Source organism: Rhea americana, unplaced genomic scaffold, assembly GCF_003343005.1.
Source record: "Rhea americana isolate MKP2758 unplaced genomic scaffold, rheAme1 scaffold_201, whole genome shotgun sequence".
Lineage (NCBI taxonomy): Eukaryota > Metazoa > Chordata > Aves > Rheiformes > Rheidae > Rhea > Rhea americana.
The window spans coordinates 851,838-864,174 of NW_028186162.1; positions in this window are offsets into that span (position 1 = coordinate 851,838).

A 12,337-nucleotide genomic window follows, 5' to 3' on the forward strand; every position below is an offset into this window, starting at 1 on the left:
CTCGGTGCTCTGAGATGGAGGAAAAAGAAAGAAAAAAAAAGAGAGAGAAGAAAGGAAAGAAAAAAAAGAAAGAAAAATGAGAGAAAGCAAAGAAAAGGAGTAAGAGAACGAACCACTGTCCTTGAATTGGATGTTCCCTCTCGRATGCCGCAGTGCCCGTCTGTTCCGCCGGTGTTTTACGAACGCACGGATCAAAGGAGGTTTTTCACGGCACACAAAGTTTTACGAAGCGCAGCCGAGGGAAAGCGCGGGCCGGGGCGGCCGCGGAGCACGGCCCACTGGGGCGCCGCCKGCGAGGACGCTGCTGGCCCCGCTCCCGTCACAGGAGGAGCGTGCCGAGGCAGCCCTCGCGCGGACGCCACGCTCCTCGGAGAGCCCCGCGGGCAGGCGAGGGGCCGCAGCGGTGCCTCGCTCGCAGCCGGGACCGGCTCTCGCGTGCGCGCCCGGGACACGCGACACTGTCAGTGCGTTCGGCAGGGACATCTGCTTGCCTTGCCTCCCCGTCTCCATCCAGACCTCCACCTATTCAGCCATCAAAACACATCCCTTCTATTCATTCCCACTTAATCGCCTCTTTTTCTCTATTTCCCACATACTTSCATCCGTCTCCACCCCCACCACCCCTTTATCCATGCACATGCTTCATCCAAGCTACCTATGCATCTCCCCAGGCATTTTCTACCCCTGATCCTACCTACCAGTCCACTAGCCCCTTGGCCTCCCACCCTGCTCCCAGACACCGCCTCCGCCCGCCTTTYCTGCCGCCCCCGGCCGCAGCGGGGCCCTTCTGCAGGACGCGTGCACGCTGCCCCGGCCGCCTGGCCTCCGTGCGGCCCATGCCTTTCCAAGGCAATTCCCGGTTTCCTCACCCTTTCGCTGCATGGATGCTGGCAGCATTAGCTTACGTCTCCTGGAGCGGGCTTGGCCCTTTTAGCAAGCACAGCAGTGTGGAGCTAGAAAATAAAATAACAATTAACTGTGCAAGAATTAGATTTGATGCAACTCTCTAATGGCACGTGGAATTAGCAAAATCCGTAAGGATCATGAATTTTCAKCTGTTTAAAGAAATGGCTAGCGGGAGGGGGCATGTGGGTTTGCATGCGTGTCTCCTGCAGGGCCGCGAGAAGCAAACCTGAGAAGCAGGAGTTTAATCATCTATCCATCCTTCTTCTGTTTCATTCTGCATCCGCTCRCTCATCCTCTTCTCCATTTCCTTTTACTGCTCTCATTTGAAACATTTTTCTCCCATTTTTTTGCTCAGCCTTTTTCCTGGCTCTATCTGGCTTTGCCCTTCTTTAAAAGAGATTTTTACCAACCCGTCACCCCTTTTCTATGGTCTCTATTTCCCCCTCCCCCTCGCTCCGGTCTCGGTCTGATCCGTGAAGCCCACGCAGACGCCTGCGCGCGCTCGGCAAGGCTTTCGCCGAGCAGCGGCAGCGACGCGCGGAGCGCAAACACGCAGCGGCCGCCGTTTGCGGGAGGAAACGGCTCTGTTTGCGCGGTGCTGGCGGCTGACAGCTTCCCCCGGCGGCTCGGCAGCGCCGCGCGCGGCCCTGCCGGCCCCGGGCTGGGGAGCTGCCGCTCGCCCTGGCACTTTCTATACGAGTCTCCTCATCCCCGGCTCTGCAACGGACTCGCCCCGGCCGCCTGCTGAACCGCTTCTCTCCAGCGTGTTAGACACCCTTCCCCTCAGGGCCTGCGGGCTTATTGCAACTATATTCCTCAAAAGGTCTTTTTTCCCCACCCTTCCCCTGAAGTCCCRCCAGCAGCACCACTCCTGCGCTTCCAACAGTGTTCGCTGCTCGAAGAGGCTCTAGTTTGCTCTGGAGTCTTCTTCATGGGTAGAGAGACCCTTTTGCCTCTGCGCTGCTGGCTCACCTCCAGCCCTGGGTCAATAGAGACAGAAAGTCGTTACCAGCTGATGAATACCCGGGAATACGCTGTCGGTCTCCATCTGGTTAGGAGGAGATGGACGTCCACGTCGCCCGAGCTCCTGTTGTGACTGCTGCTAACCAGCGGCCCCCACTAAGTGAACGGGCAAAGGAGGTTTCCTCACCCCAAACACACCCCTCATCTGTCATCTTGCACCAAGGCAAGCCATGAAGAAAACCCCAAGCGTTCCCTGGTGCAGGCACTTTGCATCTTCTCCACTGCTTTGTGCCTTCAAACAGGACAAAGCAGCAGCTGGGCCCCTTGGTCTCTGCCCTCCAGGAGAGTCCCCCAGCTCTTTCCAGAAATGTTCAGTTCATGGACAAACACCAAAATTCAGTGAAACACRGCCTCGGTGCAAGATCAGAAATATTTTAATTTCCAAGTTCCTCATGAGATTTTCAGCTCCCAAATGCTGGGTAATTTAAGAAACCCAACTGTGAGCGTGCTTTGGGCTTGGCAGCTGTTCACTGCGTTTTGCTTGTTTTTCTAATCTAAAGAGAAGTCTACGTCTTTCTATACCAAAGATGTTCATACAAGAGCCAACATTTCTCAAAATGTTACCCCCGTAATTAAAAGCCTGCGGTACGGAAGGAAACCAGGCCACGAACCCTCTCCTTCTCCTGCTGCTCTTTGTCAGCCGAACCAGAGAGCTCTCAGCCACCCCGAAACAGGCAGCTGCTGCCCCAAAGGCACAGCTTTGGCCCCAGCTGTAGAGATCCTCCTCATTGCTGTCCTTCAGCTCCCCTATGCCCATGAAAGACCTGTTGCCACCGCACCCCAGCAGCTCTCCTGCTTACTCCACTCCAGCCCCCCCAAAAAAAAATCACACCGCCTGCAGGCTGCAGCTGATGGGTAGGTTTAATTGAATATTTCTCCCTTCACATTTTCCTTTCCAGAAAATAAACCCGAGTAGGATAAAAATATATGATGCTTAAAGGGGACACTGCCAAGTAATTTTTATCGTTTCTAATTTGTTTTATTCTTCGTTTGTTTGCGATGCTRTCTCTCCAAGGCTGGGAAATAACATTTTTTTCCCCCCTTCCTGAGTTTTGACATTTTTCCATCTGGCGACTCTCAGTCAGGACCCCCCCCCCAGTCCATCTCGCACGCAAAGGACTGAGCACCGATGGGGCTGGTTCCCCCCGTGCCAGCTTGGGGTATCGTGCGCCGCAGGGACGAGCRGGAACCAGGCACTGAGCTTCCAAACCCAGTTAAGCCAGGAGTCTTGCATCCTGAATTTTAAAAGGGAAAGCGTAGTTTGTCCCACTCTTGTGATTATTATGGTAAGTCTGAAGGCTTAATTTATAGCCCAGCTACTGGAGTTAACAGCTGGAAGGAGAATATTAGCTTTTGGTTAAAAGCCGGGGATTGTTACCCCAATGCTTCAGAAACCCCAGCTACTCTGCCCGGTGAATTTTGATATAATTATTGCAGCCAGTCTYCTTGGGATCAGGAAGTGGAAATCCCAGGCGGCAGTGAACAAGCTGAAGAGGCTCAAGGAAAGATGCACCCTCCTCAGCAGCTCTTTCCCTTCCAGTAGCTCCCGGCACAGCCCAGTACTTGCAAGACAGAGAGCTCACCAGCACCACGCGCTTTCCTCATCCCYGCCTTGATCCTGCTGGGTTTGCTCACCGGGACAGACTAATGCACAACGGATAAATGCTCTTTCTTTCTCCTCGCCCTGGGGAAAGGCAGAAATCTTCCCGATTTTGCCTGCAGGGCCGGGAGGAGCTCCATTCCCTCCTCCTGCTGCACCTCGCTGCCTGGCTGCTGCTAATTTTTGCTGGCTGCTGTGATAAATGGCTCTGCCGGCAAAGTGACTTCTTCCTAATCTGCTCCAAGACAGATGAGTCCTGCTGCAGAGAAAAAAAAAAAAAAAATCACAGGTGAAGCCTGACCAGGAAGGAAACAACAGCACTGGGCTGAGAGGGCAGTTTGCATCTCCAGGTCCTTGGCTGGTGTATTCCCCCCCACCTCATTAAAACTTTGAGGGCATCTCGGTGCGTGCCGAAGAAGAAAGGGGGGGAGCAAGGAATCAGCTCCATGTTCAGCCTCATCTCCAACTCTGCATCAAATATCTCATCTCTCCCCTGAGYCACACCTGAATCCCCCGAGGGAACAGGAACCCGCTGTGCCTCAGAGGACAGAGCAAGGCCAACGCAGTTTGAAAGACAGCCTATTTGAAGGGGATACCCGCTTCACCACTGCCTCTCACTCTGGCCCAAAATAGCCAAAACATGCTTTGAAAAAGAAATGTATTAGTTTTTTATCACCAACCCGTTTTGTTGGAAGCAGCTCTGGGTCCCCAGCACAGATGGCGCCGCAACCACCATCATTCCAGGGACACAAGCGACCTCCTCGTGGAGGCTTCTTTCCCCGGGAAGCCTGGAGGGAAACGGGCTGCTCCTGGGACACGCCGGGTCCTCTCCAGGGCCTGCTCTCCCTGCACCCGTGCTTCACGGCCACAGCAGCCGCCCAGACCCACAAGCAGAACAAACTCCAGGTGAAAAAGCATCTTGTGTGCACCCGTGTGCAGACACACGTGGCCATGTGCTGGTGTGCACRCACGTGCGGGTGCAGGCAGCTGCACACAGGTGCCCGTGCCAGGGTGCCCACGTGCCCTGCCTGCAGCAGGAGCATGGCTGGCAGCAGGGAACCGCAGGAGCCCTGCCAACACCAGCTTTCAAAACCCTTCAGGTGCAGGGGATTTGCAGAAGCTACAAAACCAGGCAGTAAATCAGGGCCAGCCCTGTTATTCATTTATTTATGCCTTTTAAACCAGCCTCCCTTGGGAGAGCTGCCAAACACCGCCTGTGAGGGTTGCAAGTCAGAGGCACCCGCAGGATATCTGCGCCACCAGAGCAGAAACAGGAGGGAACCTGGTCCCCCGCCGGTCGGGAGCTGCAGAGCTGCTCTCCTCCGCTCCCAGGTGCCCACAGTGGTGCCAAGGCTTCCCCAGGAGTCACGGCAGGGGCTGGGAAYGGCATTACCCTTGGACCCTACTGCCCCAAGCAACCCCACCTGAGAATTGCAATTATTTCAGTGCAATTATTAAAAGAAATTCATTGCAATTCTTTCTCACCTTGTGACCACCTAGATTTTTCYATGGAGCACATCCCCTCCCCGTGGAGCCCAAGCAAGTGGGGCCTTCAGCTCCACAGTGGGGGAGCAGGTGGAGAGGTTCCCGTTGGGTTAATGGGCCAGCCAGCGTATGAAAAACTGCTCAGAAGTCTGTTTTATTCTAAGAAATGTGAAAGTTAGTTCTCAAAAATGGCAGGGAAGTTTCCCGGTTTTGGCTGAATGGCTGTTTCTGCGAGGGAATTCCCATTCCACTGATACTTGCGGGCTRTGTCTCTGCAAAATAGCCATTTTCCGATTCAGTTAAAAATAATCATATACAAACACAGCAAGAYGTAAAATTTCAATGGATACAATAAAAAAAAGCAATTAAGCAATAAATCCACTCCTTGTCTGGGAGATATTTCCTTCTGTCCCCAGCACCCAGCCCCTCACAGCCAGGCACCCTACAAGGAGACCCTCTCTAGGACAGGCTCAAGCTGCCAGAGCCATTTCCACCACCCTTCCAATGCCCCAGGTTTTCCAAAGGGGCTTTAGYGCTGCACATTGGTGGGGCAGTCATAGGTCCATGCCCTACATTCGCACTGGCTTGGAGGGAAGACCCTTGTCAAGTCAGCAGGTGTTTCAGACCAGGAGCATGGTGAGGCTCAACTGAGATGGTTCCACAGCCCCCAGTTCTCCAGGGGTTTAATGGGCAGATGGATGCCAGGGCCCTGCTGTGCCTGGAGCTGTACGTTCACACCATGACATGGCCTGGCCCRGAGACCTCGCACCCTCGGGGCAGGGGGGAGGACCTCAGATTAGAATTCCTTCCCAGGACAGTTATCCAGGCAGGGATATGGGAAGTACCGCAGCTTGGGGCAACACAGATGGTGGCTCTGCTCATCCTGTCCTCCCCACTGCACCAGGGCACACAGCCAGGGGACCCCCCAAAATGGGGCTGGGACCCCAGGGGCTGGAGGGCCARGGACAGCAGCCCGGGGAGGCAAGCGCAGTACGATAGTGCCATCTCCTGGGCAGCACCTCCACCAGCACCAGGGAAGCYGCTGTGCTCCCTGGCCCAGCCCGCTGTCCCCCTAGGCTGGTGGAAAGCCAAGGGGAATCCCTGTGGTGCCCAGGTTGGATCCAGGACAGCATTAATGTACACATGTGATACTGCACCCAGCTGARATGGGCCCCTCCGGCCTTCCTCCCCCATGACCCCAGCCAGCCTTTTCCTCACCTCTCCCGTTTTCTGCCCTAAAGCAGTCCCAGCCGGAGAAACCCGGAGATAAGAGACACCCCTCAGCCCAAACTACGCCAGCCCTGAGACTACCACTGTTTTCAGGGGTCTTGTGCTGCTGTTAGTGGGCTTTGGATCTAGCTGGTGATTGGAGCAGTGAGAATATTTTCCCAAATTACGATGCCCAGACCACACCTTAGCTCAGGCACAAGATGAGAAACAYCACGTCACTTCAGGCAGGCACTAAAGGCACCAGCAAGAGGCTCTCTGAACCTAGGCCAAGCTCTGTCACAGCCTTATAGATCCTCCCTTAGGCCCTACCAGATGTCTAAAGTCAGCCTGAGTAGCCACCACAACACACCTGGATCAACAGCTCTCTGGCACGCTCCTGAAGTCTGCGTACAGCCACCAGCATCCTACATGGCTCGCTTTCCTCAGGCATCGCCAGCCTGCCTTCACGACTGCAGGACCACGAGGCTCCAGGGGGACGGGCACTGCACCCCTCYGCGGGTGGCCTGGCCGCACCGGAGCCCAGGGGATCCCGGGAACACCCTGGGCACCYCCACCCTAGCATGGGGCAGCACTGRCTCCACTGCGRTGTCCTTGCCCTGAGAACAYGTCCAGGGCTCACTGATGCCTGCACACCCCCCGTGCCCCGCACTGCTGTGGGGCCGCAGCACGTAGCCCGGCCCAAGAGCCCCATCGAGAGCTCTCCCTCGCCTCCACGTCTCACGGCACGCTCAGAGCGCCCACCACRCAGCAGGGAACTTACCCCTCAGAACTACGTCGGTCAATATTTATCCGGCATCGAAGGCTGGTTCGTCAGACAAGCTCCGGAGGAACCAGGGAGACTGCTGGCTGCAGCTCACAGCTCAGTTTCCTCTTCCAAGGCACCCTAAATCCAGGCTAAAAATAAATGGGTTTTATTGATTTCCTTTTTAAAGCTAATGCTGGGGAGTGATGTGCTCAGTACCAGGGAAGAGCAGAGGGTTTCAGTCACAGTGAAGCACAGTCACACTGGGCTGTAGCAGGGGGGACAGGCCCAGCTGGGAGCCCCGGCCCTGTGGTGGGCATCAGGCTGCAGCTGGGGGGGCGGGGGGCAGAGGGACCCACAGTGGGGGTGTAGAGCATGGGGCTGCCACGCAGGCAGGCACACACAGCTCCCAGCACTCCCTTCAGCACACACTGGCAGGGGGCACCAGGGAGACCCTGTGAGGCAAGAGATATCCAGGATTAGGGGCTTGGTCTGGACACGCCAGCACCCACCTGCCCAGGCAGCCACCACCACCCAGCCTGCAGGACCCCAGTGCTAGGTAGGGGGAGGAGCAGGACACAGCACTGCCAAGGGCTCTGGTTCAACCCTCAGAGCAGGCAGCACCCACAGCACCAAGCCACATTCACCCCACCACAGCTCCTGGAGGGCCAGCTGTGCCCAGAGAGCAGCACACAGCAGCAGTCCCACGGCACTCTCCTGCTCCGGGAGCACCCAGGCCACTGCTCCACCAGAGTGGGCAAGCAGAGGATGGCAGCAGTCCCACACTGTCCGAGCRGGTCCCACAATGCCAGCCAGGGTCAGCAAAGAGCCAAGGCGAGTCCCCAGTGCCACAACAGGTCCATACTCACTCCAGGACAGCATGGAGTCAACACAGCTTCAACAGAGAGTAAGAGCAAGAGGGGCCTGAGCTTAAATGCAGCCCCAGCATAGGTGCAGGGTGGGGTGGGAACCTCAGGTGAGGCTGGTCAGGGCAATCAGCATTCCTGGGTGCCCCCAGGGCCCTGACATTCACAACAGACACCTTGCTTTCTCCTTAAGCTAACAGCATTGCAAATCTCTGCTAGACAGAGACTGTTTGCTGGTAGCTGCAAAGAGACAGGAAGGACCAACCTGAGACAGGGCTGTTGGACCTGTGCTGCAGGCAGGGTGCTGAGCCCCAGAGCAGCTCGTGGCAGGACCGAAGTCTGGGAAAGAGCCAGGAGTGGAGTCCCCTRTCCATGTCCTTAAGCTTCAGAGCCCGCTTTCTCCTTGGCTGCTCCAAACGTGACTATTTGGTGCTCGGACACATTGCCACCGTTCCCTGGTGCAGTGGGTCCCCACTCACACCTGCTGGGATGCCCCAGTCAGCCCCCCACCGAGGGAGCCATGGGGCAGGAGCGCTCCTCCCCACTCCGTGGTGCACCCACCACCACTGCACTCCTCCGGGGCATTTTTTATTTATAGTCCCTCATCTTTAATGTTGTAGGCACAATTCCTAGGACTAGCTCATAAAACCAGAGCTGCAGAAACCTTGTCATTCCCCAGCATTGCTCCCACATGGATGTTGCTCTTCACCCAGGCTGCAGCATCCTCCAGTCCCCACAGCCTCCYCTACCTCCTTGAATTAATTTGCTTGCTCGGAGAAGACGAGGCATACCAGACTTTCTGAACAAACCAAGGGACACCCCACACCAGTCCCCTGGAAGAGCCTAACCACRGGAATATTTACACATCTGCCCAGCTGTTTCCGGCCGTTGTCACAAAACTTCACATCACTTTCTGTTTGAGCTGTTGGAGATGATGCAGCTGGGAAGAGCCAGCAAGTAATTCCTGACGTAACCGCTCTTGATATGGCATGCATCTGTTGAGGCGGGAGCAGCGATCTCTAACTTGTCTCAACACTTGGCTGAAGCCCCRTTCCTGGGCAAACATGAGCGTGGATGAGCTGCACATTGGTGTTTCRCCGCTCTGTATTTCCCAGTTAACTATGGTGCTTTGGAGATGGGTCATCCTTCCTCTGCTTCAAGCTGTTGCAACCAGAGGGTATGATCCATATCTCTGATCCTCCCCCYCACCTCCAGATTTCTGTGACAGCCCCACAGTAGGAGCAAGGGGGTCTGCAGGTGGTGTCCAGCCTACTGCACTAGCCATGGAAACGCTCTGCAGAAATGGCCCCTGGGCTTCTGCAAACTCCTTCGCAGGAGAAGTAGGTCACAGCACTTTCATCCGTGGGTAGCAAACGCTCGGCCACGAGCCAAGGTGTAGGTGCATCCAGCTCCTCTTCTGGTAGGGAGGCCACTGCCCCCATCCTGGGCTCTGTGGCCGCTGAGACCAGCCGGGAGCTGCAGCAGGCCAGACTCCTCCCAAGCACCTCCAGCGGGCTGTCATCGGGGCACTGGGTTGGCCAGGCTGGATCAAAAAGGTTTCATTTGTTTTGTATTAAATCAGTTGAGCACTGGGGAAGACAGATGCTGAGAACTGAAATCCCAGCAGCATTCATGAATTTGTTTCCTCCTGCCAGAACCGGATGGGATATTCCTTCCAAACCCTCGCTGCGCGCTCCAAACACGCTTGCTGCTTTCCTCCCGCTGTATGGGGGATTCGCCTTCCCCAGCTGTGGGCCCTCACAGCCRTCGGGAACCCACGTCCTTGCTGCTTGTGCACCGCAATACGTCCACTCTCAGGGGCGGGCGGAGGGCAGSGAGGCCAGGGCCCGGCAGCTCGAGCCCTCTGCATACCCCAGCCAGCCAGATCTGCGCTACAATGTCCAAGTTCACGAGTGTCACGGGCCACCCAGACCAGCACCTGCCCCAGGCTGCCAGAAGCTGTGTCCGTGGCACGAGCCAAGCACGACCTCCAAGGGAGATGCCTACAAAAGCTCTCCGCACGGGTCCCTTCGCTGCGGGTGTAGGCTGGGGTGGTGCTGCACTGCCAGGGCACTGCGCTGGGCCAGCTCACACTGTGGTGGGACCCACGAATGGAGCAGGAAGGCCATACAGCACAGGAGCGGGCTCCTGGCTTCCTTCTTGATCTTTTTGGAGAGCTCTCCACCCACCCTCGTTATGACGACTGGGATGGTCCTGGATGGACTGTGGATTTAGGATTTAGGATTTTAGCTTTGAGGAAGGAAATCTTGAGAGATCTTCTGGGCAGGCTAGACATCCACAAATCCATGGGCCCAGATGGGGTGCACCCATGGGTACTGAGGGAGCTGGCGGATGTTGTTGCCAGGCTGCTCTCCGTCACCTTTGAAAGGTCCTGGAGAACTGSAGAGGTGCCTGAGGACTGGAAGAAAGCCAGTGTCACTCCAGTCTTCAAAAAGGGCAAGAAGGAGGACCCAGGCAACTATAGGCTGGTCAGCCTCACCTCCATCCCTGGAAAGGTGATGGAACAGCTCATTCTGGATGTCATCTCAAGGCATATGGAAGAAAAGGTGATCAGGAGTAGCCAACATGGATTCACCAAGGGGAAATCCTTCTTAACCAATCTGATAGCCCTCTATGATGGAATGACTGGCTGGRTRGRTGAGGGGAGAGCAGTGGACRTYGTGTWCCTTGACTTCAGCAAGGCTYTTGACACTGTCTCCCATAACATCYTCCTAGATAAGCTCAGGAAGTGTTGGTTGGACAAGTGGACAGTGAGGTGGATTGAGAACTGGCTGAAAGGCAGAGCTCAGAGGGTCGTCATCAGTTGGCGTGGAGTCCAGTTGGAGGCCTGTGGCTAGTGGCGTCCCCCAGGGCTCAGTCCTGGGTCCCATCCTGTTCAACTTCTTCATCAATGACCTGGATGAGGGGATGGAGTGCCTCCTCAGCAAGTTTGCTGATGATACCAAGCTGGGAGGAGTGGCTGACACACCTGAGGGCTGTGCTGCCCTTCAGAGAGACCTGGACAGGCTGGAGAGCTGGGCGGAGAGGAACCTCCTGAGGTTCAACAAGGGCAAGTGCAGGGTCCTGCACCTGGGGAAAAATAACCGTAGGCACCAGTACAAGCTGGGGGCTGACCTTCTGGAGAGCAGCTCTGCAGAGAAGGACCTGGGAGTGCTGGTGGATGATAGATTGATCATGAGCCAGCAATGTGTCCTTGTGGCCAAGAAAGCCAATGGTCTCCTCGGGTGCATTAGGARGASTGTTGCCAGCARGTTGAGGGAGGTGATCCTGCCCCTCTACTCAGCCCTGGTGAGGCCTCATCTTGAGTGCTGTGTCCAGTTCTGGGCTCCCCAGTACAAGAGAGACATGGAGCTACTGGAGAGAGTCCAGCGCAGGGCTACGAGGATGATCAGAGGGCTGGAGCACCTGCCCTATGAGGAACGGCTGTGAGAGCTGGGCCGCTTCAGCCTGGGGAAGAGAAGATTGAGGAGGGATCTTATCAATGTGTACAAGTACCTGAAGGGAGGGTGTCAAGGGGACGGGGACAAACTCTTTTCAGTTGCTCGGTGTGACAGGACAAGAGGCAACGGGCAGAAATTGAACCACAGGAAGTTCTGCCTGACCGTGAGGGGGAATTTCTTCCCTGTGAGAGTGACGGAGCACTGGAGCAGGTTGCCCAGAGAGGTTTTGGAGTCTCCTTCTCTGGAGATCTTCAAGGCTTGCCTGGATGCAACCCTGTCTAACATGCTCTAGGTGACCCTGCTGAGCGGGGAGGTTGCACTAGATGATCTCCAGAGGTCCCTTCCAACCTTACTGATTCTGTGATTCTGTGAAAAGAGAGGAGAGGCGCTGGAAATGGGCGCTTACTGGGAACGCGGGGAGGAGCAGGAGCATCTTCAGCAGCTCGGCCAGGYGGCACGGCAGGTCCCCGCGGTGCTCCGGCCCTCGCTCCCTCTCCGGCTGCCCGCGGCACGGCTGCTGAGGCTGCGGCACAGCAGCACAGTGCACGCCACCTCCCCAGCACCCCCCCAGCACAAACCAGTGTAAGGCACCGGCAGGTGAACTGGGACGAGGAGCAAGGCGGCTGGGGAGCAGCAGACGTGGGAAACCGGGGAAGGGCAACGCGTGGCGAAACCGAACCTGCCCAAGCGGCTGAAATGTAACCCGCGGGCTACGCGGAATAAGCTAACGAACTAAACGAGCCCCTGACACTTGCTCATAAAAAGTCGCTGGGAAAACGGCACATCCCAGGTTTATTTAATGTCTTTATTAACGATCGGAGAACAAGCGTAAGCAGCGCATTAATTACGCGTGCGGACGATGCCGAGCTGGAAGGTGCGCTGCAAACGCTGCCAGAGGGAGCGAGGCCAGGCCGCGGGCCCCGAAGGGGTCCGGGATAAACCGGCGGGTAGCGGAGCACCCGCGGCTCGGGGAAGGGCCCCCGCAGCGGGGCGGCCGGGCCGGGCGGGCTCCGGGGGGGGGCCG